This window comes from Mugil cephalus, chromosome 7 (assembly GCF_022458985.1).
Source record: "Mugil cephalus isolate CIBA_MC_2020 chromosome 7, CIBA_Mcephalus_1.1, whole genome shotgun sequence".
Lineage (NCBI taxonomy): Eukaryota > Metazoa > Chordata > Actinopteri > Mugiliformes > Mugilidae > Mugil > Mugil cephalus.
The window spans coordinates 29,043,803-29,065,079 of NC_061776.1; the positions used below are offsets into that span (position 1 = coordinate 29,043,803).

At 37.4% G+C, this 21,277-nt stretch overlaps 1 long non-coding RNA gene across 3 annotated transcripts in view; it reads right to left on the bottom strand.

Moving 5' to 3' along the window:
* LOC125010850 overlaps positions 1 to 20,360 on the bottom strand; it is a 171,804-nt gene extending 151,444 nt beyond the window's left edge. For all 3 annotated transcript variants that reach the window (XR_007113106.1, XR_007113105.1, XR_007113107.1), the window contains exons 1-2: positions 20,220 to 20,360; positions 3,548 to 3,661 (exon numbers count right to left, since the gene is read on the bottom strand). This is a non-coding gene — a long non-coding RNA (uncharacterized LOC125010850). The remainder of the gene's footprint in view (positions 1 to 3,547; positions 3,662 to 20,219) is intronic.
* Between the last annotated feature and the right edge of the window lie 917 nt (positions 20,361 to 21,277).

The window sequence follows — 21,277 nt, forward strand, 5'->3', positions numbered from 1 at the left end:
CACACATTGGTGGGACAAAAACATTCTGAATTCGCTGGAGCATCTCTCTGAAATGTATCAATGAACACATGGCATTTTGCTTTATATTACACTTTCAGTAAAAGAAAAATGACAGTACGAAAGCATTACTCAGTACAACTTTAATATGCCCACAGACCGTTTATTTTGGTTCAGGCCGAGTTACACAAACTCCTTGTATTTAGCACTACATTCACGCCCATGATATTCCTGGAAATTTCTTAAAATATTGATTCAAGATGCCTCCAACGCAGCACTATTTGTCATACACAAGCAGAAGTAGGTGGTGTCCAATTTGGTAAAACGCTACCTTAATACACTTGTATCTTGAGGACTAAAACACAACGCAAATCAAAACTATGGACTGAAACACCCACCGACATGGCACAAAATGTTTTGGAAACATCTCTCCCTGCATTATCAGACAGGTCAGAGTCAAAACTCAGTTTGAGATATATCCACGTTTCTTTTGTCATTGACATTGTGGATTAATGACAATCATGCACCACAAAACTTAATATAGTGGACGGCTCCAACCTGATGTGACCTAACCACCTGTTTATGCTTATAGTACCTTTAACCACATGAACTTGACCAAACGTTTATCAACAAATCCTCCACACCAAGGGCTAAAAGGGAAAGGCAAGGATGAGGAAAGGCCAGTGGGAGGCATGGTGGGTGACACAGAGCCCCAGCTACAGGTAGTTTGTGTAAATTGCTGATGTATCTAAAAGCAGATAACATTTTTTTTTCAGTGACATTGCACTAAATGACATTACCAATCAATTCATATGGACATAGTTTGCCTGATTTTATCAACTGTCATTTATCTATCTATCTATCTATCTATCTATCTATCTATCTATCTATCTATCTATCTATCTATCTATCTATCTATCTATCTATCTATCTATCTATCTATCTATCTATGACAACAAGCCTGCTGTCATTCAGGTATTCATAAAAACCATGAAAAAAGGATTCCATGGGGGGCTCATTTCTTTTGAGCTGGTAGAAAATATTGATATTCAGAAGCAGAGGAGGCCATGAAGACTGAGGCACATGTAGTTTATGGAGCTCCACATGTCTGACACACAGCACTCCAGGCCATGAAGACTGGGCTGGTTAATGAAACCACGACAGCAGGTGTAGCTTAGCTCAGATATTCAGCACTCCAGACAAGAGACCCTTACAATGCTGTTCTAGTCTTACAGAGAGTTTTTTTTCTTTTTTTTTTAACATATATATATATATGTAGGTAATAAACTATCTTCCCAGGCTATGTGAGCTTCTTCAGATTTAGTGGAATGCCAAATTCCTACCATATTTCGAACTGCCTGCTTTGAACTACTCATCAGTCACTGTTTCAATCACACCTCAGATCTTGTTCTAACTTACGGCATAGAAACTGAAGGTGTGACAATATATTCTCATAACTCTCCTTTGTCTGATAATTTCCTTGTTACATTTGAATTCACAATATGGGATTACACTGAAATTAGAAAGACATTTTGTAACTAGATATAAGGAATTAATTCCTTCAGTATTTACCTCAGTGCCTTATGTCAGAGATGTGGATGCCAGCAACCACAATCTAACTCCAACATAAAAGTTTTTTTTGTTGATAGTACGACAGCATCACTCAGTACAACTTTAAATCAAATTGCTCCTCCCAAAAAGGTGATAAAACTGAGGAGGGTAGCTCCATGGTATAATTCACAGTCATGTAGTTCAAAGCAGGGAGTTCGAAAGATGGGAAGAATTTGGCATTCCACTAGTTCTCACATAGCCTGGAAAGATAGTTTAATAACTTATGAAAAAAAAAAATCTCCGTAAGATTAGAGCAGCATATTATTCTTCAATAATAGAAGAAAACAAGAACAACCCCAGATTACAATTCACCAACCTGCCCATGAATCCTCTTATACTCTCAAACTGCAACAGTTTTTCCTTGCCACCGTTGCCCTCAGGCTTGCTATGGACTTTTTTTTTTTTTTTTTTGAAAAGCATCTTGAGACAATTTGTATTGTTATAGGCACTATATAAATAAAATTGAATTGAACTGAATTGAATTGTTAAGTATTCATGATGTTGTTTATTTGGATTATGTTCCAAGGGTGTTATTATTATCCACCATATTTGTGTGGAACATGCCAGAGGCAGTAGACTCTTAATGTGTCTGCTTTGTACAAATTGGACCTTCAAATTGGACCTTATATTCAGCTCCTTTCAGGAACTGAATATAATTTCTCCCGTCTTCCAGAAAGGTCTTTGTAACGTTAATGGAGCACTGCACAAGCGTGGAGGAAGAGTAAGTATATTTGTTCTTCATCATATTAAAAAGCTGTATTTCAGCAGACAACATCCAAAAATGTACAATTCTCTTTACCTGGTAGTGTGGACATATCAACCCAACTCTGCAGTCTTGAATTCCCCTGTCCAACCTGCTAATGTTGAAATGTTGCCTGTTTCTGTTGATGGAAATTTGTATTGCTTTAGCCAAAGTGGAGGGTGCTCTTTTTTCAGTGTTTTTGCTAATTAATTAATTTATATTCTTATGTGATTAATGGATCTGTCTATTTTTCTCTGCTTTTTTGTCTTTGTAGCAAAAGACAGTGAATTTACATTTGTGGTCTAGGGTCACAGGCACGGGGAAGGGGGAAAATTTGTGGGGAACCCCCAGTGGAACAGCATAAAGGGGAAAAGAATCCAAAAAGGCTTTGAAATTTGGGATGAAGGGGTGAGGGAAAGGGTCCCCTGCATGCAAACCTCATTCCTTTGCCATCAATGACTTGAAAATTTTTGGGGCCCAAACCTCGGGCAAAGCTCCCCATGTCCTTCCGGCCCTCTGGGGGGCTGTAAAAAAAAAAAACCCTTTTCCTCAGTGATGAAATGCAAGACCTCATCAACAAAGGGTGAAGGAAATTTTAAACATTTTTTTTTTCAAAAGTCATTGCCCAAGGGTTTACAAAAAGGCAATATTAACATAAAAATTTAAAGTTGATGCTTTAAAATGGAATGAAAGCCTTTTGCGATATCAACACTCATAAACAAATAAAAGTGGTAGGAACCAAAAGGGAGCCGGGAAAAAGGTTGGTGAGGAGGCGTACAATTTATTGCACCTATTTTGTTGTGCCCTATGACAAAATATGTCAAAAGGGGGGCGGGGGGAATTAAAACCCTTTTGCCATATTTTTGCCCCCTTTTTTAAATTAGCCTACATTTGATATACTCATCTTTATTTTTTTCAAGGGCCACGTGTGGACATGCTTGCATGCACTGGGGGGGAACCATAAAAAAAAGCATTTTTCCACTACATACATCTTATTGATGGTTTTGTTTGGTGCCTATTTGGTGACATTTTGCTGTTTTTCCTTGCCTTTTTAATTTTTCCCAGGGCTTAAATCTTATTTTAAAAAACAAATTTTAAAATCCCTTTAAAACCCGGGGGGCCCAAAACTGCAAGGGTTTGCTGAGGGTAAAAAAGGGGGGAACATTGCCCGGGGGGGGGGCTAAAACAAAATCTTACCTTTCAAGTCATGTGTTCTGTCAAACGAAGGGCTGTGCTCTCATTCAGTACGAGGACAACCTCCTCGTTTGTGCACCCACAGAGGAACAGTGCCGTTCTGACTCACTCTCCTTGCTGCGGACACAAGGACACAAGGTAAGTCTCTTAGAACCTCAGTGGGTACAGGAAAAGGTTATTTTTCTGGGCCGTGTTCTCAATGCTGAAGACAAACAATTCGTTCAAACTGTTGATGAGAAAGGAGGCCACATGACCTCTGTGTTGCTGCAAAAACACAGTGACAAACTCAGACCTGTGGGCTATTATTACTGTAAACTGGACCTGTGGCACCTGTAATCTCTCACAGCCCCACGGCCGTGAGAGATAGGGTGTCAGCTGAAAGTCACCAGAGACATTGTGGCCTACTCCGATGTCACTCCTATGTTCCCTCATGCAATAACTCTTCTACTTAATGATCAGACATCTTCTCATTTCTCTGCTGCACGATTTGTCTGGTACCATCCAAATCATCCAAATGTTGAATCATCCAAATGTTACCATTAAAAGATGCAACACACTGAACCCGGCCTCTCTCCTCCCCCCCAGAGGATGGAGAACTACATAGCTGTCTTGATTATGTTAACCTTGTTTGCATCCCCAGGCCTGACATGAAGGATGAACCCATCCCCAATTCATCCCCAACACTGCTGTCCTGGACTCTGGACTGCTCCCTTTCCACTACTCAGCACAATCTGCAGAACTGATAGCAATCACAACAGCGTGTAAACTCTCAGAACATTTCACCTGCACAACCTATACAGACTCACGTTACGCATTTGGTGTAGCGCAGGATTTTGGTTGCCTCTGGAAACACAGAAACTTTCTAAAATCAGATGGTTCACCTATTCAGAACCACAAACTTGTTTTGGACCTTTTAAACGCTATCCTGTTCCCTCTGCGGTTGCCATATGCAAATGTGCTGCTCATACCAATAACGCTGACCCCGTATCTAAGGGAAATGCAAGAGCAGATGGAGCCACTAAGCAGGCTGCAATCCGTCAATCGCCTCCTTCTTTTTCTGAAATTCCCATTATCTAGTGCCGCAAAACACTCTGGCCTCTGTCTGGCTGCACTTATTCTAATAATGTATGGACAGGTCAAGTCAAGTCAACATGTATTTATATAGCACATTTAAAATGACAGCAGTCGACCACAGTGCTGCATATGGGAAGGATAGAAAGTTTAATGAATCAATAAAAAACAGTTAATGCAGCAGCAGCAATAATAGTTTGATAAAACATCAATAACAAATAGCCTAATAAAATAAATATAAAAACAAACACAGGGCAAACTCGTACAGGTAGTCATGAAAAAGATAAAAAGTTAAAAGTCAGAGTGAGAGACAGGGTCAGGATAAAATCAGGCTGAATGATACGCTAGGTAGAAGAGATGGGTTTTTGAAAGGGAAAATTTTTAAAAGGGGTTTCCAGGGACTGGGGGGAAACCCTGGGGACAGTGGGTTTTAAAAATAGAACACTGAAAAAAAAAAAAAAAAAAAATTGGTAAATTTGCTTTTGAAGAAAGTGGTCTTAAAATGGACCACAGCATACCACCTGTGCTTTGTTTTATGGGGAAGAGGAAAAAGGGCCCAAAGAACAAATTTTGGTCTTTTAAAGTTTTTTTTCCGGGGGGCCCCCACCAAAAAATTTTTGGGACATGGAAAACCCCGGGGGAAAGGGTTTCCCCTTTCCCACAACTCTTTGTAAAGATTCATGGACTGTTTCCAGATTTCGCTCCCCCACCCCACATGTGGAAAAGAGTGGCCAAAACCGGCAATGTGGATCCCGCCAGCCATGCACATGGGTCCAGACCCCTTTGTTGAGCCAAAACCATAAAAAAGAAGCAGACGTTTTCCCTGTACCCCCAACAAAACCCGAGTCCGGGCGGGCTTTTTTTTTCTTGTGTCAGAAGTATAAAGAAGGTATTAAAACTGTTTTCTCAGGGTAAAATTGAAAAAGAAATTTTCAAAATATTTGGGCATATTTTGTGATTTTTTAAATGTTTAAAGGGGGGGGAAATGTGAGGGGAAATTTAAATTTTTTATTTTTACATCTCTCATATAAGCTGTTATATTTACTAATGTGCCCTTTTAGCACCACGAGTTCAAAAAAGGGTGAAAATATGTTAAAGAAGAAGTCCCCCAAAAGGTTCATAAAAGGTGGGCCCACCCCCTATAATTTCATATGGGGCGGGCTGAAGCCCTTGGGATTTTGCTTGCACTTCCTCTTGCCCTTCCCCACCTCTTTTCCCTTGAAGCCTTTGAACCCAAGAAAGGGAAAAGCACACTTTCCCACCAAAAATCCATGTGGAAAAAAATTTTGAGTGGGGGTTTTAATAATTTTGTTGTCATCATATTCGGGGTGTCGTGCTCTCTGAGTTTTACTCTGTGTGTGTGTTTTCTCCTTCCCCCGCAGAATTTTTGCAAAAAAAACCCATAAAAGTGATCACGGGAGTCTAAAATCTTTAAATAGTTTTCTCAAAAACCCCTCACTTGGGGGTTTTTTTCCAAAAACACCTTGCCAAAACGTACCGTGGGGGGACAGTTCAAAAAGGGGGAATAATTTAATAACAGAAAAAGGTAAAGACAGAGGTCCAACATTAAATTAAAACTTTGAGCAAGACATGTGAGTTAAAAGTACATTTTTTTTGGAGACATCGTCACAGACTTTTTTGATAGTCTTTTTTTTAAACGTGTCTTATTTTAACTACTTTCAGTCTCATTTTATTTTCTCCCTTAAGGTGTCATTTTTTAAAAGGTTAAGTTAAAATTAAAATTTAAAATTTTAAGAAAATAAATCTTAAAATTAGTGCTTTTAGCGCAGAACTTGTATTATTTTAAGTTTTTTCTGTTATTTTTGAGTCTAATTTTTGTCTTTCAGAGGCCAAAGAACTTTTGCTTATTTTAAGAATTCTTGTAAAGGGCAAAACAAACCACATTGCAGATTTTTTTGGGCTTTCTTTTTTCTATTTTTTTTTCAGCTTTCTATTGGGAATTAGTCTCAGCCCCCGCGCTATTTTGCTATGTTGGCAGAAGTGGGGGTCCCTATTTTTTGGAAAATATTCCCTTTGGTCAGCCCTTGTATCTTGAAAACCCTAAAACAAAACCCAAAAACCCTAAACCAATAAAAACTAACTGAAAACAGCTACAGATATGGCACAAAATGTTTAAAAAACCACTTCCCTGCTTTAAATCACATAGGCCCAGGGGTCAAAACTCAAACCCTTCCCTTTTATTTATTGATTTATGAGTTTTACTGTATGTGTGTTTCCCCGTCATGCAAAATATTTGCAAACAAACCAACAAAAGGGGATCACGAGACTGAATCTTTAAATTACTTTCAAAAACCCCTCAGTTTTTGGAAATTTTCCACAACCCCTTTGGGAACAACATCCATGAGGGGACTTTTCCCAATTAAATTTTCAAAAAGAAAAATAATATAAAATATAAAATAAAAAAGGTGAAGACAGAGGCCCAAATTATTCATTCAACTTTAAAACAAGACATTTTGAGTCAAATTTATAAATTTTTTGGAGAAATCGATCACTGAATCAAAAAGGCTTGGATGTTTTTTTGATTTTTCTTTGTTTGTAACATGAATGTTTGTCATTAGAAATTCCCAAAATAATTACTTTCTCTCAACAAAACCCATTTATTGCTGCTCCCGCTAAAATTTCAATACTTTTTTTAAACTTTGACACACTGCATTTTTTTATGTCATCATTTTAAGCAAAACCCCTTTTTTTTTGAATGAACCGAAAGAAGAGTTCAAATGTTTTACAAAAAATTTAAATGATAAAATTTTTCAGTGGAAAAAAAGGGAGTGTTTGCCTTATTTTAAGGGGAACCCCCATTTGTGCAACAATAAAAATTTTTTAATTTCTTGCAGGCCATTTAAAACCTGGGGAACCGCTGAACATATCATGTTAAGATGCCGTCTTTTCCCAAAACAACTTTACAACTTAATAAAAATTTAAGAAAGCTGGATGAAAAATTGCAGGGCCCAAAAATTAAAAAAAAAAAACCAAAACAAAACAGCCAAAATAAAAATGGCCCTTGACTCATTTGCACCCCTAAATTCACAATGTAGCAAAGGCACCCAAAAAAAAACAAAAAATTGGGGCCCGTCAGTTTCCAATATTAAATTTTCTTTAAAAACAGGGTCCCTTTTTTACATTTCTATTAGAAGAAAACTGTGTAGCCAAAGCACATCTCCAGTTTAATATTTTTGTAGGGAAATATATCACATCCCTGGGGAAGTTTAACTATAAAAAGGAGTGAAATCTAAAAAGGTTTTAATGATGTTATATGTTCAGTTGCTTGTGAAAATTTTTGGATCTCTATTGTTTATGCCATGTAATGTCTATCATAGCAAAAAATATTAGCTGCTGCCCCTCAAAAAAATTTAAAACCCATGACTTAATTACTAGACTAGGGTTTTTAATTTTATTTTAAAAAATTTTTCATTGCTCACAAGTCCAAATCAGGAAAATACCCCATTTAAAAGCAGTTGAAGTAATGTTTTTCTCTTGTATATTTTTTTCCCCTTTTAGATGAATCCTTTTAACGGGACACTGCATTGTTTCGTCATCATGCCCAAGGAAAGCCTTATTTCCCTTTTCAAATATGAATGTTGGTACTTCTAAAGGGTTGGTCCCCAATTTGCACACTCAAAAAAAAATTGTGTTGTTCGGGAAATGCCCTTAAAATTTTTTAAACAACTTTCAATATTTCATTATGCCTCCTACAGATTGAAAAAAATGTTGAAAATTTTGTTTTTAAGTTTAGAAAGGGGGTTTGGGCGATGCCCCAGCAGCTCGGGGGTTTTAGCACTTATGACCCCCAATCAGGAGGCTGGGGTTAAAGGGCCCACTTGGGCCTTTTGGGGGGTTTAAAAGTTCTCCATGTTGGTGTCGGTTTCTTTCTGTAGTTGTAGTTTTCTCCCCCCCAAAAAGGGACGGCTTGTTGGGTTTTGGGGTTAATATCATAAAACATGTCTTGATTAGAGCCAACATAAATTGATTTTTGGGTTTTTGCTCTTTAAAGAAACATTTTAATTTTTCCCATTCTCTTTATTAATTCCACTTTTAAGGTGTAATTTCTTTAATTTAAAATTTAAAAATTTAAAAATTGGGATTTTAAGAAAAATTAAATTTTTACTTAGTCTTTTATAGAAAAAATTTGGGTTTTAATTTAAGATATTTGTCTAGTTTTGGTCTAATTTTAGTCTTTCAGAGCCAAGAACTTTGTGTTTTTTTTGGGGGAAATTTTCTTGTAAGAAAAAAAATTTTTTCAGATTTTTTTGTTTTTTATTAGGGCTGTTTTTGCCATAGGGAAAGGGAATTCGTGTTTGCCCCCAGAAAACACTAAAACCACCTCATTTTTTTTTTTTTTTTTTTGTGCTAAATTGCCCGGTACAACAAACCGGGAAAAGGGTCTCAGTGTTTAGTGAAGCTCCCAAAGGGCCCCCAGTGCTATGTGCTATCCCTGAGGAAGTGGGTTTGGTCCCTAAAACCCCAAAAACAACAAAACCCAATTTAAAACTTCACGGGAAACCCGTCCCGATATGGCACAAAATGCTAAAACTTAGGTCAGAGCCAAAACTCAAATTTCCCTTTTGTTATATATATATTCACGTTACTTTTAACATTAAAAAACTGGGGATTAATGAAAAAACCCTTTACATCCCCAAAACTTAGAAAAACAGATTTTTTAAAAACCCCGGGGTTTATAAAAACATTGAAGACTATGTAAAATACTTATTTGGAAGGGCTAAAACCCCTTAAAGTGACATCCTTCACCAAATTGCCCTTTTGTAACCCAAAAACCCCCTTTTGCATGTGGACGGGTTTTCCCGTTCACCCCAACAGGCCTCAGCAACACTTCCCGAAAAGGCCTGTTTAGTAAAAACTTTCTAAACCAAAACAACTTCCAAATGGAATAATCACAACACCACACACGGGGGTGTTGAAAAAAACTTTCAGAATTTTTGTCTGAGAAATGGATTTAATTTGTAAAACCCTTTGAACCCCAAATCTTAAATCTATTATACGTTCTTTTGGGAGTAAAGTCTGAGTCGTAAGCACACCCCTTATGATTCGGGGGGAGGGCGCCCTTTTAGTTTCCCAGATATTAAAATTTTTTCCCTGCCACGGATTAAAAAAACCCGGGCCCCCTGAAAATGTAGTTTTTCGGGAAATTCCTGTTTTTACCCATTGATCTTTTTTTTTTAAAAAAAAATTTCTGGCCTTTAGAGGCATCAAGTGGAGAACTCTGATGTATAAAAGATAGATAAACCAGGGGATTCGAACCGGGGCGCCGGGAGCAAGGACTACCGTCTCAACACCCTGGGACAGGCGCCTTTCACACCGGGGCAAATAAAAAGCCCTAAGAGTTGGGATCCCTTTAAGATAAAACACAAACAAGAGCAAACCCGTTTAAAACCCCACGCCCGAAACCAAAATGTTTTTGAAAAATTTCCCCCCTGCTCTCTCACATAAAGGTTGGTCCCAAAAATCTAACTTAAATAGTTATTCATATATTCACCCCCCTTTCTTTTGTCATCCCCAATTTTGGGATTTAAAGCCAATCAAGCAAACATTAAACAATAAAAAGAAAGGTTGGGGGGTTGGGGTTTATTCCCCTCCCATCCTTGTTGTTGTTGGTTTTTCCTTGGCCCCCTTAACCCACCCCTACTCCCTGGTTTTATTTTACTGCAGGTGAGGGGAATGTTGGTGGTGGTCAGAGATTGGCTCACATTGGCAGCCATGTTTCTGTCACCTTGTCCTTTGGGCCCGCTGTGATTTCTGAGGGGGGGGGAGTTTTTCCCCCCACCAGGGTGTGACTGTGTGAGTGAATGAATAATGCATACCCAATTTTTAAGCGCCCCTTTTAGCATTTTAAAAAAAAATTAAAAACAGTTGCAAATTTTTATTATCATTTTGGCCTGGGCGATAAACTGAAATTTACCAATATGGAAATTTTTCGACAAAAAAATGAATTCATTTTGCCCCGTATTTTTTTTCTTTTGGCTGTGTGTGTAGGTTTGGCTTTTGTTCATGTCTCTTTAAAAAACTGCACACGTAGTACGCGTTTTTGTAGTCATGTGACTCCACCCCCTCCCGCCTTAACAAGAAGGGGAAGAGACGGTGAAAAAAAACAGAGGAGGGTTTAAACGTCGAAGCGGCAAACTGCAGTGCCGGCAAACGGAGGTAGACCCAGTTTTAGGGAAAAGGAAAAACAGCAGCTTTTTTCCCAAAGAAAATGCGTTTTCAAATTTTGTGGGAGTTTTTTTTGGTTTTAAAAGAGAGGATACTGCTCAGGAAAAAAAGTTAAAAAGTGCAAAAAAAAACTGTTGTCACAAGCCGGGGGAAAACATCTAACCTTTTCCACCACCGGGAAAATAAAACATGTGGTTGAATTTTGTTTCACATATTTTTTTTTTTAATTTCTTTTTGAATTTCCCCCATTTATCATCCATTTATCGTTATCCCAGGTGAAAATGTTTAATATATTTTGACATTTTATTTTAGCCCCCTATCGTCCCGCATTGGATTATAAATTTCTTTCCAAAAAAATTCCTGGAAGGCTCAGTGGGTTTAGTCAAGCTGTTTAGGGCCAAACGCCCTGTACAACAGAACTAGGTGGTGCCTTTTTTGGGAAAAATTTGTTTTTTAAACCCCTTTTATCTTGGAAATTTCAACACAACACAAAAGGGGAACCCCTATAACAACTTTAAACTCTCACAAACATGGCAGAAAATAAAAAAATATCTTCTGCCCCGGGGAAATAAGAATATTTAAAGGGAATTTAAAAAATCATTTTTCCCAAAATTTAAATTTACTCACAATAAGTTGTCCCGTGAAGTCAAAAATCTTTGACTTTGGACCGGGGCAAGATTTGCTGAATCTCTTTGGCCCCAAAAGGGGCCCAGCAACACTGCGTGGAAAAAACCCCCTTTTGAGGGCCTTTGGGCCCTTTTCAAATTATCTAAAAAACAATACCACACATTGGTTTTTTTTGGGCAAAAACATTCTGAATTCGTTGGAGATCTTTTCTGAAATGTATCAAATGAAACCAAAAGGCATTTTGCCCATATATATAATTTTCTATATTTTTGATCTATCTTTTAAATTGGAGATGCTCTCCGGTATTTCGGCCAAACATAAACATTCTGTAAGCCTCAGAGGAAACTAAAATATCATCCTGTACATCCGTCAGATATAAACATATAAACATACAACCTCCAGTGCCTCATAGAGGGAAAAAGGCTGCCCGGTCATCCCATGTGTTGGCCTGGCAACGAGCCTGCTGTAATTTTAGTTTTGGGATTTTATAAAAACCATGAAAAAAAAGATTCCATGGTGGGGTTTATTTTTTTTTGAGCGGTAGAAAATATTGATATTTAGAAGCAGGGGGGAGGCCATGGAGACTGAGTCACATGTAGTTTATGGAGCTCCACATTTCTGACACACAGCACTCCAGGCCATGAAGCTGGGCTGGTTAATGAAACCCCGCCGCAGATGTAGCTTAGCCCCAGAAAATTCAGCACTCCAGACAAAAGGCCCCCTTTCAATGCTGTTCTACTCTTTTCAGAATTTTTTTTCTTTTTTTTATAAAGTTTTTATATAATATTAAGTTAATAAAAATATTTCCCCGGCTATGTGAGCTTCTTCAGATTTAGTGGAATGCCCAAAATTTTTTTCCATATTTTGAACTGCCTGCTTTCAATATCATCAGATTGATCTATTTAGTTTGACTGAAATGTGGCTGCGGATGGGTGAAAAAATGTCAGTTTAAAGGGGTCCACCCCAGCCAGTCATAGATGGGGTTTCTACCCTGATTTGGTGCTAAAAACAGATAAAGTCATATAGTAGATGACTTTTTTCATCCATACTTTATGGGTTTGCAGTGACAGTTTTTAGTCTTCTTTTATTTTCATTATTAGATTCAATTGGCTTTTCCCAGAAAAGTAAAGGATCAAATCCACTGTTTCAATTTACACCTCGATCTTGTTCTAACTTACGGGATTTGAAATGAAGGTCTGACAATTTTATTCCTAACTCTCCTTTGTCTGTAATTTTTCTTGTTACATTTGAATTCACAATTTTTGGGACTACACTGAAAAGAAAGAAATTTCCTCGTGCCTTATGTCAGGATTTTGGATGGCCCGCAACCACAAACTAACTCCAAACATAAAAGGTTTTTTTGTTGGGTAGTACGACAGCAACACTCAGTACAACTTTTAAAAAACGAATTGCTCCCCTGAAAAAGGTGGGTAAAACAAGGGAGGGGAGCTCCCTGGTAAAAAATTTACAGTCATGTAGTTCAAAGAGGGAGTTCGAAAGGGCGGGGAAGGGAAATTTGGGATTTTCCCCTAGTTCTCCCATAAACCTGGAAAGATAGTTTAATAACTTATGAAAAAAAAAAAATTTTGGGAAGATTAGAGGGACTTTTTTTCAAGTCATCTGTTTTTTCTAACAAAGGGCTCTTTCTTCATTTAGTGCTTGGGGCAAAACCCCCTTGTTTTTGCACCCCCAGAGGAACAGGGTCGCTCTACTCACCCCCTCCTTGGGGGCAATTATCTGCAGAAGGAAAACAAGGTAAGTTTTGTCAAAACCCAGTGGGTACAGGAAAAGATTTTTATTTGGGCTGGTTCCCTGCTGAAACAAAATCCTACCAACCGAAAGCATAGAAAAACCCTCCCAGGGTTACTTCCCAAACCCCGGGAAACGCCCCCCAAACGAAAAAACCCCCCCCCAGTTCAATCCCCCGCATGTATGGGATGTAAAAAAAAAAAAACCGCGTTTGTTTCCCCTTCAGTGCTTTTCCCCCCGTTTTAAATTTACCACTTAAACCAAAAAACCCACAAAAAAAGGTGTCCCCTTTAAAGCAGAGACTTGTGTTTTCAAAAAATATGTGTCTCCTCACTGTGCGAAAACTCGGTGAGCTAGCCCCCGAAGAGTAGAGAAAAAAAAAAACCCCACACGAAACTGGAAAGTTTTATCTTTGTTGTTTGGTCAAAAGTTGTATTAAATTTATATTGAAAAAGAGGTGGGACTCTTGGTTCGATTTCCCATCTTTTTGGGTTAATTCATTCATCGACATAATAAAGAGGTTTTTGTACAGCAGTGTAATCTGACGAGAGAAATGAAGGTCACCCCATTTAAAACAATAAAAACTCTGAATTAGCAGCCCAAATAAAAACAGGGGGGAGTATTTTTAACCCCGGCTTTTGTGAAATCAAGTGCTTGGTTGTGGCAAAAAACCAATCATGTGAAATTTTGAAATTTATGAATGAAAAACAAAGGGAAAGGGTGAAAAATTAAATTAAAAGATACATATATATATATATGTTAATATATATAAACATTATAAAAAATTAAAAAAAATTTTAAAAAAAAAAACAAAAAAACTGTTTCTTTTTTCCTGAGCAAAAAAAATGTTAAAATGGGCACATTTTTAAAAATTTCTGACTAATATGGATGTGCTGGCTCCCCTTTTCCCGATTTAGTACACTCCATTTTAATATCAGCTTTAAAAATTTGGGTTTTTTTTGGTGTTTTTGGTTTAAAAAAATTAACCCAAATAATTGTTGTTTTGTGCAAAATTTTTAAATTTTTGGTCATATATGGGAGGGGCAAGTTCTGGCATTTTTGGGGGGGGGGGGTCCAACCAAGATGTTCTTTTGAACACCCCCGGCTAAAGGGCACGGTCACATTTTTCCCGTGAATTATGTGAAATTTAGAGACGTATGTTTAAAGGAAAAAAAGTTTTTGGTCCATCTCGGAAAAAGAGGATTGTGCTTGTCCCCTTTTAAAGGGTGTAACTTTGAAAAAAAAACAATTTTTAAAAAATTTTTAGTAGTCACAAAAGTAGGAAACCCAAAAAAAAATCATACACTTGAAAATTTTTTGAAAATGAACCTCATGTCTTTTGACCCAAAAATTTGATGACCTTTTATGCACATTTCCTCATATTTAAATTTGGAAAAATAAGAAAATCCTAAACTTATATCTAAAATAAGATATAATGAACCTCATTATTCTATTACGTGGAAGTTTTGGAAATGATTGTGTCAAAACATTCTGCCGTCTGGAGAAACTGGAAAAAAAGTGGGCACCCCAAAAAAATCACCTGAGATTCAAACTCCGCTTTCAAAGATGAGGAAGTAACACCGGCAAGCCTCAACACAAAAAGCCATAAAATGCAGAAAACATCATCAACAAAGCAAAAAGTCTCTTATCATAGAATGGATTTGAACAACAGCCAACAAAATAGACAAAATCAACATGCAAATAAAAAAAGAAACAGACGGTTTCAAAGAACATTACACGCTGGACCACAACATGGAAGAGGAAATAAAACGCACACTTAAAATACATATACAAACAGGAATTTTCCATTACCAAACAACGCCACATCAAGAAATTAAACAAAGAAAAAGCAGAGACAAACAAACTACAAAACCAATGAAAAATGGGTACGGAACCTGTCCAAACGCACCCTCACCGAAACAGAAAAAAAGGGTGCTAGCAAGAGGGCTACATTTCACCATTACACCCTCCAAAATACCACACGAACAATACATCCTAGCAACAGAATTAGCATGCCATAAATGTCAAGATCAGGGACAAAATGCAGAACTCCAAAATGCAATATCAGGAATTTTAAAATCAGCCAAACTTCCACCAAGCAACATCACACAGGAAGAACAAAACGCAATTAAATCGTTAAAAGGAGACAAAAGCATTACCATCCTGCTGGCCGATAAATGAAGAACAACAGTCATCATGGACACAAAAACATATGAAAAACAGATGGAATCCATGTTAGGGGACAGGAACACCTATGAAATACTGAAAAAGAACCCCACGGAAGAAAAGAAAAGGACCCTGACATCATTACTAAAACCTTTACTACAAAGTAACAAAATAACACGGGACGCATATGAACACCTGATACCCACAGCCAACATCACCCCCCAGATATACGGAACAACAAAATTCACAAAAAAGACACCCCTCTCCGCCCAATAGTTGACAGTATCAGATCAGTAACATATAACCTCCCCAAAGCACTGATTGAAATCATCAAACCCCTCCTCAGTACAACACAAGTTGTTTTGAGTTTTTGCAATGTTGCAAAAAAAAAACAACAAAACAAAAAACAACTGGCACAAGAACTCAACAGCATAAGAGTAGAAAAAGATGAAATATTCATATCACACGACGTGTTATCACTAGTCACAAAACCCCCAGTTGACGTCACATTACACATCGTACAGGAACGACTCAAGGAACACCGAAACCCTCAAAAAACACACAAACCTGACAGTTGAAGATATTTCCACACTCTTACATTTTGTTGCTAAATCCACTTATTTTCAGTTTAGAACGTTTCGCAATGGGAGATCTACTATCAGCAACAATGAGCAGTTTTTTCATGGAGGACCTGGAATCAAAAACCATCTACACAGCATCCACACACTGTAAACCCACACTGTGGAAAAGATACGTGGACGACATCTTGGAAAAAATAAAAGTCGGACACACACAATGTCCACACTATGGACAACACTGGAAACATAAAATTCACGCACGAAGAAGAACACAACCGGACCATGTCGTTCCTCGATCTGAACATCCACCACAAAGAAGACGGCATCAAAAAATCACTGTTTACAGAAAACCCACTCACACGGACCAGTACCTCCTCTGGACATCAGAACATCCCACAGCACACAATCACTCAGTCGTTAGAACACTCTATCAAACAGGCCAACAACATCACGGAAGATAAAGACAGACAGGAAGAGGAAAGACACATAGAACACGCACTCACACTTTGTCAATATAATACAATACAATAAACAAAAAGAGAGAACGAAGAAACACACTCAGAAAACAGAGGACCAATACAAAGACACCATATGCATACCATACATCCGGGGATAACGGAAGCAATACAACACATCATGAAAAAACATCACATCAACGCAGCAATAAAACCACACAAAAAACTCTGTTAACTCATAGTACACCCAAAAGACAAAATAGAACTGGACAAAAAATGCAACATCATCTATGAAATATCGTGCAAAACATAAACATGCCCAAAAACATACATTGGAGAAACTGGAAGATCATTCTACACATGGAGAAATGAACACAAAAAAGAATGCGAAACAGGAGACAGCGGGGAAATCAGGAGCAATCACAGATCACTGCAGGAGAAATTGGAGGGGGGGGGCAATTTTGAACCAAAAAATCGATTTAAAAATCGTAAAACAAAAAATCCTGATACTTATGTGAGTTGATTTTCTATCCCAACCCTAATACACTATACACTTAAGCTGATCAGGTCGGACCGCTCTCTGGAGACACGCCCACTGGAGACTCTCCACAATACACCTAGCGCAAGATAGAAACAGACACACCAGTGCATGCACACACACATCAAGAGGGGAGAGACATACGGCCAACCCTCACGGCCGTAATACCAACTTATGTAATGATACAGCGTTGGTCACTTCTCTGACAAGTAGTTTCTTTTTTTTTGGCGGGGGTTTCAAACATCTGACATTGGACTACACAGAAGGAGCACATCCCTGCAAGGTCTAACCCTGTTTCTTCGCGAGGATTCAGAGAACTTCTTCAGGACATGCTTGGTGAGTACAATAGGAGGCTCAACATATCTATCCAGACAAGAGGATAGATATAATCGCTTGGACTGTGTGTGCATTAACAAGAAACAAACGCACGGTAGGGTACGGAATAATTGTGTACACCACTGGAAAGTTTATCAGATGACTAAGCAGAATGAATCCCATTTCATTAGAGTGAAGCTAATTAAATTAAAAAATGTTATCCTCTTGTCTGGATCACGGTTGAGAGGCTAATACCCAAAGGGGAAAAAATGGTAGAAGCATCACTCTATGTTGCTTTTGTCTACATGCAGACATGCATGGCAAACTTTTTTGTTTTGTTTTTATGGGTGTTTTATTCAGTTGGATAATTCTGCCCAATTTACAATGTTAAATTGTATGCTGACATTGTGACATTGTTTTTCTTTTTTTATATTATATAAACTGTTGTGTTGTGAACTGCACAGGTGTTTTTACAGGTTTTGCGTATTTCTGTTTGACACAGCCACTTGAGATATGTCAGCAATGTTGTTGCTGTTGTTACAATTGTAATACACTGCTCAATGACTTGTATATGAAATGGTAAAAATGTTTCGAATGTATTTGATCATAGGTCAATAACACTTGGAAGTTATTATTGTTATGGAGCTACTTGTTCTGCACTTTGCTGTAGTAAGACAGCAATTCTCTGCTGCTACTGTTAAATTGTTAAATGGAACAATTTCCAATTATTTCAATAAAGTATGAAGTAAACTTTAAACTTGTTTTGTATTCTGTGAAATGCAATTTTAAATGTTATTAACCTTAACTTGAAATGTTAACTTAACAACCCTAACTTACTTTTTGAGTGAGTAAAATTCTTAGTTGGTATAACGCTAACCTTTAAGTTTTACTAATGGAGAAAACTACTTTATCTGAACAAAAGATTATTAGTTGGCCAAACTGTTTGAAAACATAGACTTGGCACAAGTCTAACTTTCAAGTTTGTCTCAAAAGGAAAATGTAAAAACAAAACAATATGAGTTTTTGGTTTACCAAAACCCACAAAACATACACTCAATCACTCACACGCACGGCACAAAATGATTCAGAAACTTCTCTCCCTGCTCAATCACATATATCCAAAACAAAGTATCAGTAACTGATAGGTTCACATTTCTTTTGTCACTGAAATTGCAGATTAATGACAATCACGCAAAATTTAGTGCAAAGGATATCTTCCGCCTGGCGAATTTAAGAACATTAAAGGCAATTTAACAACACATATTGGTGGGACAAAAACTTTCTGAATACGCGTCTCTCTGATATGTACGTTGGCATGTTGCTTTAAATTACACCTCCAATAAAAGACACACGAATATTAGTAGCTCACAGATAAAGTTTTGAGTTTTCAGGAAGGAACCATTCATAAGACTTTAAAGGCAAGGAATTCCCAAGGGATGTTACTTCAGAGAGAGATGGAATTCATAACACTTTTCAAAGAGCCTAAAAGAATGTCCCCTTCCAAAAGATAATATCCAAACTACACAAAGGTCTTCAAAATCTTGGCCATACTTTAGATATTAAGGAAAGATGAGAAACAGAGGGGGGCCTCGCATTCTCACAGCAGTGGTTAGCGACCAGCTCTCCCTCCTGGAGGGAATTCAGCTGGAAAAATTAGTCTTGATTCTTTTGTTCTCCAGCTCAAAAGATCCACTAGTATAACCAGACTGCTTGTTGGAGGTCCTATAGCAAATCATTTTCACATGTTTTGGAGGCTGGGGGCTGTTTTTAAAAGGAAAATCTTTGATTTGAATACATAAAGTAAGACAAATAACTTTTGAAAGTATTTTTAGTTGTATCTATAAAGACTCTGACCAGAAAAGAAAGACAAACCAACAAAATATATTTTGGAGAGAATTACATTCAAACCAATGAACTAAATTGATGTTTTTGAAGAGAACTGGCCTGAATGGCTCAGCTATGTGTTAACCTGAGACCTGATTTTATATAGAATCACAACGATAAGGTCCCCTTAATAACAAATGATTTTTTCTTCCCCTTTAATTTCAAGCAGCATCTTTATCCTTATGTGTGATGTGTTTATGTATGATGCTGTTGTTGTACTTAGTGCACAAATCCTCCCTTTGTCATGTTATGTTTTGTTGTCTTGTTCCCAGTTACCGCATACGTACAGTATGTGTATTTTACGGAAAGAAAGCTAATAAAAAGTAAATAAAAAAAGTTTAATTTCATTAGAAAGGGATCAATATCTCGGGCTTAACATGCTCAGCGGACACCTGGATGTCTCAGTGAGGCAAACAATCATTCTCTTGCATGGAATCTACTGCATTCCATAGTTTCCATTACATTTAGCATAACAAATGATGAAATGAGTTTAATTGCATTAGTCTGGAACATTAGGCAACTTCAGACAGAAAACAAATGCGATGTTTGGACTGCACTGACATGCAGCCATCTTCCACATAATATTCAACTGAAATACATGGAACCTACTCAAAAAAAACAACAACGGTATTTTTATCCAGGGATCGAATTTAACAGTGGCTTTTGGCGGAGCCCCATTTTACAGTGCACCCCACAACTTTCCAATTCACATGCATAAGCTTTTAACAATCCAATTGTGGATCAGTATCAGGATTACTGAGGAAAACACTCTATTACCACAGCAATGCGATTAATACTGTCATAAACATTTCACATGACAATAGTCACAATAGCAACAACCCAAAAGGTTTGCAAGAAATTAAATCACCATTGCAAACATTTGGCTTCCACCCAGGTGCAAACGCCATACACACAACAAATAGTGCTGAATCAAGCTCCAATATCAAGTGGCTAGAGTGGTATCGATATCAAGTGACAATAAAACAAAGGGGAACGGCTATATCTTAGTTCAGAAAGAGACTCATCACAACTCATTAAAAATACAGTAATGATAAATAGGACAACACCAGTCCAAACACACAAGCCATTCATTCTATGATTCTTACCTTATTTCAGACACGATCACAGGGCCCATTGAACCTCTCTTTGGCTGTCCATACCCAGGGTACCCAGAATGTCAGGATGTTGATAGGAGTTTTAACACCGTTATCCTGGTGGGATGTTTTGCACGTCAAAGTCCCAAGATGGCCGGGTTTGGGGTTGATAAGCAATTTAAAAAAATTAAATGGCTTTTTTTTCAAAAAGGTATTTAATTTAAAAAAAAATTTAAAAAAAAAAATATGATTGTTTTAAAATTTTTTTTTAAAAAAAAAAGCTTGTGTAACAAAGCCCTGCCCTTTACAGCCACAGAATTTCCCCTTTTCCCCCTCTTTGACTAAACTCCCAGATTTTTTTTTCCTGTCTTAAAAAGCATCCCTTTTTTTGAAAAAAAAAATCTGTTGTTTTTATTTAAAATATATTTCAAACCCCAAAATTAAACATCGGTACCATTTAATTTAAAAAATGACAAAAATTATTTTGAGGGAACCCCTAAAAAGAATTGTTCAAATTAGGGCAATTGAATGTTTTTTGATAAATTCTTTTTTTAATTTAAATAAAATTCTTTTTAAATACCCAAAGCCGTTTTTTTAGTTACTTTTAATTATAAGTTTTAGTTTGGGTTTCTAATTGATGCAAGAATCAAAATGATGCGCAGTTAACGTTAGCAACTATTTTTTGCTAACGTTTGCAAATAATTTAACTAAACCCGTAAAAACAATTAGCTCAAAATGACTTTCCCCGAAACTTACCACAAAAAAAAAAGTATTTTTGCGGCCCCTATTCTCGTCGGCCCCCCCCCGTTTCCTGGCTGGCGATCAGCTCCCCACGCTCTCTTCAATTTCTCAGGCCCTTTTTTTTCGGACCTTCTGGGGCTTGGTTTTTCGAACAGGCGGGGCCCTCCACCTTCGCCCAAATTTGGTCGGTTAAAATAAAATAAAACCCAAAAGTGGGGAACAACAAAGATTTTAAGTCAACCTTTGATTCTTTTTTAGTTGAAAATGTATTTTTTGCAGCTAATTGGGCCCGTTATTTGAAAACCTTTATTCTGATTGGTCAAAAAGAA